Raw genomic sequence first — 6,829 nt, 5'->3', positions numbered from 1 at the left:
TATACTATAAAAGTTATTTAAGTTGTATATATTGCAAACAAATATATTAGAACAAGTAGTCATTGTTATATTTAATAAGACTCCTTGCTTTTTCATTAAGAGATTCAATTTTCATTATTATTTTTGTGATTTATGGTCCCTTAAAAAATTTATTAAAAAAAAAAGTGGTTGAACCGGTTTGACCCACCGGTTCACCGGTTGAACCGGAAAATTGACCGGTTCAATCCAGTTTGAAACGGGTCGACTACATAACCGATCCAACTTCAGATTCGGACCGGCTGGACCACCGGTTCCCGGTCCAACCGGTCCGACCGGCCGGGTCGGTCCGGGTTTTAAAACACTGCTTAATACTACTCTATTATACTATCAATTACTCAAATCCAACCTCAATTTCACATAATTACATACTCATAATATCTCCTCATACAATCACCCTTAATGTGTTCCTTTAAGGTTCACATAAGCAATCCAAGATTCACAGTATTAGTTTGATATTCAAAATTAACCATACATATATGTTCAAGACATTAAATAGAGTATTGAAGAATCATATGGAAGACAAAAACATGATAGAAACACAACACAAGTAATAGATTGGAATTTTATTTTTATACAACACATATAGCAAAGAAGAGATTGAGAGTTAATCTCACTATCCAACACATATTCCACACCTAGAGTGAGACTACTCACTCCCTCCTTATTTCTATGAATAAGGCGCAAATCTTTGGGGTGATCTTTTGCAATCTCTAGTTCTCCTAGTTCTTTCGAGGACAAAGCATAGAGAGAACAAAAGTGATAAGCGTAAACACAAAAACTGACGTAATCCCTTATAAAACTTCTCAACCCATATTTAACACATTAGTGAAGCAATTAAATCGTTGTTACTTCCCCTTCCTTTAAAATATTTAAACATAAATAAATAATATATATCAAATAAAAAAATTCTCCTAATCCTATAATAAATAAGATAATATATATAAACAACTATAATAAAAACACATTTTTTAAAATACATTTAGTTACATAAATAATTAAAGTACATATTCTCTCCTAATACTTTCTATAACAAAATAACTTCATAAACATTCTTTATTAATAAAAATACTCATAATTGTTAAAACCTTCTAAAATATTTTATAAAACTCATTTAATTAATAAAAACATCCTTTTAATAATTTTAGAAAACTTGGGGTGTTACAATGATGATGGATTTGAGTTATTGGAAGTGCCTATATGTGTTATTATTCATTTCATATATGAGTATGACTATGTGAAATATGAACAAATGACATGAGACATGATGTGAATGAGAATGCGCTAATGTGAACACTATGACTATGAGGATGTGAAATGTGATGAGATAAGATAAGCTATGACTATGAGAATGTGAAATGTGATAAGACATGAAATTCCACGACAATTGAAGTGATGAGTCTATGAGTTTGTGAACGTGTGACATGCATCATGTGCATATATGAACTAACAAGGTGTACCTTAGGGTCAACAATGATGTAATAAGCTAACAAGGTGTACCTTATGGTCACTCATGATGTAATAAGGTGTACCTTAGGGTCACCAACGATGTAACAAGATAACAAGGTGTACCTTAGAGTCACTCATGATGTAACAAGCTAACAAGGTGTACCTTAGGGTCACTTATGATGAAACAAGCTAACAAGGTGTACCTTAGGGTCACCCATGATGTAACAAGCTAACAAGGTGTACCTTAGGGTCACCAATGATGTAACAAGCTATGATGTATGATTATGAGACACGTGACTGGCGCCACATGCATGCATCTATGAGTCGAGTCCATGACATCCTTGCATGATGAATGACTGTGTATGTATTATATGTAAAAATTGAATTTGCATCTGATTAATGAGTAGCTATGACTGTGCTTGTATGATTTGTGTGTGTGTTACCTAACTATTATTTCTACATCTGGAACCGAGTGAGATGTTTCTCACTCCCTTGTTGTTCTTTGTATGTGTTTAAATTGTGTTGTAGGTGATTATCAGCATGAGGATGTTGGTGATGAGGCTTAGACTTCAGTTGGGCATGCTCTGATAGGATATGTAACATTGGGGCATAACTAGGCTTAGTTTAGGATTTCATTATTGTATTTGTTTTAGAATGACTCATGTTTCTTTTTGCTATAAATTCTGCATTTGACCATGATTTAAGTTTACAAATGTGAATTCTCTACTCTTATGTTAAATGGAACTATTGTTTTAATTCTAAAGATTTTATTTAACCCAAGAATATGTCTTTTTTAATAATTTTTCTATATGTATGTTGGGGTAGAGGGTGTCACACCCAACACATGCAATTGCAAGAAAATAGTCCTACCATCAACATGCAACTTAGAATACATCGCATAACCCACATGCAACAAGAATCTGATCCAAACCACAACATTTTCTCCCTTCCACTCATTACCTCACTTTCAACTCAAATGCTACACAAATTAATCCTCATTTAGGCAACCCATCAAACAACACCACTTTCATGCTACAAGCAACAGTCAATGATAAATTTCTAGCTTTCCTTACCTCGGGAAGGAAGAACATCAAATCTGGGCTGCTCGTGGAAGAAGGAGAATAAGAAAAATAGAAATGAAAATTCGACTTCGGAGCTTTAAAGCTTCCTTGTCTACCTAATGCTTATCACCTTTGAGAATCAAAAGAAATGAAAGATTATAGGGCTAGGAAGAAGTAGAATGAAGAAAAGAGAGGGAGTCTCGAGTCTTACATATCCCTACCTTACTTCCATGTAAACATGATGATCATCGCAATCCAACCACTAGAAAACATGAAAGGATAAGTTAGAGAGCAAAAGGAATTAACATAACACTAGTATAGAAGTGAAAGCACCTATACTACTCACCAACATGCAAAACCATACACATAATACCTCATAGTCTACAACACACCAAGCATCTCAACATGGCATTCAACAACCTTACATAAGTAAGCAACTTACAACATATTTCACCACATCAATTCTATTCAAGCATTTAAACAACAAGCATATGAATAACATCAAACCACATCACATCATATCCATTCACCTCAACTAATGCATCATCATCCATTCATCTACAAAGATCTCCTACAATAAATGAGTGGTCTAATTAAGTGATTTGATCCTACCAAACTAACATGACCTTTTTACACCTACTAGGTCAATAACTAAATTGGGATATCAATCCCTAACAATATGGTTTCTCGGATGTCTTCACTTAAACTAGAAACTTAAGTATTCTTATCAGGGTAGAATAATTTTGGCATGAGCCTATTACAATATTAGCTTGCAAAACTAAGCCCCCTATGGACTTAGCTCAATAGCTACCTTCCAAATACTATGTCCCTCCTGTACTCAGTTAGGGACTAAGTCCCAACCCTATACTTTACTTAGTTGGTCATTTTGCCTTGATCTTGCCCACATACGAATCAACATTGGTCACTTGTATTTAGTATGCCTTAACCCTGCCCATATATCACATCAACTAAGGTCTTAGAGATGACTCAACAATCCATTTTAATAGATAACACCAAATTGAGAAAGACTTTTCAAAAATTGGGCTCGCAGAGCACCACACCAATAACCATATAATGGGATATCCAACTTTCGAATAAAACTCTTCTTTAGTCTTGAGTTAATCAGTATGCCTAAATGCCTATAGCATTCTCAACATCACACCTCAACAATTTTCATTAGTCATAATCATTTATATATATTATCCTTGATCAATATACATGGAACAAGTATCATTGATCAAAATACAACATCCAATAGATTCATCTAACTTATTCATGTCACTAATTAATAATGTAAACAAGTTATTATAAGGCAACATGCACCCAATGTTATCTTCACCAAGCGCCATTGAGGTAGGGAGTCCTTTACCTCGCCCATATTTGACGCCATTTAATCCATGCTAGATATGGATAAGGTAGTGACCCTCGGGTCCTCATGGTTAGTGTGGAAAAGTCTCACAACCGATCCCAATCTAGGCAGAGATAGTCTCTCTCCTCACACATAACGCCACTCCCTTGGCATCTGGTGCCAACTTCAAGTAGAGCCAATTTTCTCACCTTATGCCTAACGCCATTTCAACCCGAGACAAATCTCTCTCCTCATTTCCAATGCCACAAATCTTGTGTCCAACGTGAGTAAGACAAAAAACCTCTAGTTGGAATCATGTTTGGTGCCATGAAGACGTACTTGGAGTGACTTTGAGTTTTGCACTTAGCAGTCCGCAAATTTGCTCTCTCCTCCACTTGAAATATAAGAAAATCATACATGTAACAAATAATAACACATATATGCACTCCCAATAACTCAAATCCACCATCACAACCAACATGTAACCATTAATTTTACCAAATCATCAACATTCCACTCAACACTCTTCATATGATCAAGAACTACAAACACCATATTTTCACTACATAATCCAAAAATTCAACAACATAGCCACATTTAATGAAATCAAATGTCATGCAACTAAAAACTAATCCAACAACACCAAGGTCCTAGCTTCCTTTACCTTAGGGTTGAAGTGAACCAATAAAGAATAAGAGAAGAGATGAACTTCAAGCACTCGAAGCTTTGCACTACTATCCTTACAACAAGATTCAAGGTTCTCCAACACCTTGAATCCAATAATAACCAATCAGCCACACTCCAAGAAGGCTAAGGAAGAAAGAAGAAATCTCAAGAAAATAGAGTCCCTTTCTTTAACTTACCTCTCTAAGATTCTTAAGAACTAAACTTATAAAGCTCAATTCTTAAAAAAAATCTTATATATTTCTCCCTCGAGGTCAAATTGGACCTCTACTCAGAGAAACCCTCTAAAACGCCTAAAGACTCCTTAAAAGTTCCTTAGCACCTAGAGTCTCTCAACACCACACTTCAAAACACCTCAACATATAATTATTGTTAAAAAAAAAATTAATTAAAACTTATAATGTTATAATATATATGTATGAATATATATATATATATATATATATATATATATTATATATATATATATTATATATATATATTATATATATATGTGTGTGTGTGTGTATGTATATATACACACATGCATAATAAAATAGAACACAAGTATTAAGGTAGTATTTAATGAATGTAGTTAATGCAATATTTTTGTGAGTTTAATGTATCATGTATATTAGATGTTTTAAGTGTTACAAACAATGTGTTTGAGATGTTGTGCTATGAGTTATTTGTGCCTATGAGACATATGCTTGTTATGAGCTAAGTCTAATCAATAATTGCTTAGCAAGTCAAAATTCAAGTCTATATTTGGTCATTTGAGAAGTCTAGATGTTGGTATAGCAAAGTGAAAGTCTAAGCATTGCCTAACAACGAGTCATGTATTTGTGTTGAGTCCATATACTTGCATGCATACTTTGTTTAGAGGTGCATATCTAACTGTACATGGGATGGTTTCTATAATCTTCTATTAGTCCCACAAGTTTTATGGTGGAAAATCTTTTATCTATGAGTGGAATGGGGATCAATCTTAAAAAAAAGGGGCAAAAGGAAAATAAGGTCAATATGTGTAACGCCATGGAAATACCGAGCTATTTGGTAGATATACTCTATATATATATATGTATGTATGTATGCATGTATGTATATGTTGTTTATATGGATTTGGATTGGATTATGGAGATGTTTATTTGAAATGTACTTACCTCTGTGCCTGTTATATGTTGATGTGGTTTTGATTAGTTGTTTAAGCATAGTAGTGATTTTGTAGTATGGGATGAGAGGTTGATGTTTTGAGAGGTTTATATAGGCATGTGTGTGCATGAATTTGGTGAATGATACATTGTACACCATTATACTGAATTCGTACTAAGAGGGAAGAAGACTGATCACCTTTCTTCTCATCTTGGTTAAGTGAAGTGTTATGGCATGCAACTCATTATTCAAAGCATATGTATCTGAAAGTGATGTTTGTTTGTGTGTTGATACATGTTGCATTTCATATGCTGGTGAGTTGTGGGTATTGCATGGAAAAGAATAGGATGGATAGGAGATTGAAGGATAGGAACATAAGATAAATTCGGTATTTCTGAGTGAATTTGATGTTATTTTAGAGTTTAGGGAGTTGAAATACTTCAAGGAATAGGATATTTGAGGTGAATAGGTGCTAAGGGTGAAATTTGGAAATTTTGGAAAATGGCTATATATAGGGATTTAGGACTAGAGGGTCTCATTTGTCAGACAGGGACTGTAACACCCTATTTTTCTTATTTCGATTTTATTTTATTTTAAGGGTATTTTGGTAATTTTATAAAGGTGATAGGGGTGATTTAGTAGCTTGGAACGGGCTGTTCCGGAATTGGAACGGGCCGTTCCAAACTACCAAGTTGTGTGTGAGTTAATAGCCCAGAACGGGCCGTTCTCAAGATGGAACGGGCCGTTCCGGACTATTAAATATGCCATTAACCCTAATTGGAAACGGGCTTAGAACGGGGCGTGACCGTTGTGGGTAATTAATGCACACCAGAACGGGCCGTTCTGGTTTTGGAACGGGCCGTTCTGGATGTGATTTTTGGCCACGTTTTGATGGTCCGGAATGGGCCGTTCCGGATTTGGAACGGGCCGTTCCGGCGTAAAAAGCCTATAAATAGAGCTGTTTGCCACTCCCAAAAAGCACACCTCTCATTTCTGATTTCTTTTCTTCTGCTTTCTCTCTTCTTTCCTCTAGTTTCTGCTTCAGACCGAGGGGAACCCAACGAGGGAGATCAACCAGATCTAGTCTAGATTCAGCTTCTACATATCCAGGTACGGGGGA

This window comes from Cajanus cajan, chromosome 8, assembly GCF_000230855.2.
Source record: "Cajanus cajan strain Asha chromosome 8, NIPB_CcT2T_4, whole genome shotgun sequence".
Classification (NCBI taxonomy): domain Eukaryota; kingdom Viridiplantae; phylum Streptophyta; class Magnoliopsida; order Fabales; family Fabaceae; genus Cajanus; species Cajanus cajan.
Note: the sequence above shows the minus strand (reverse complement) of the source record.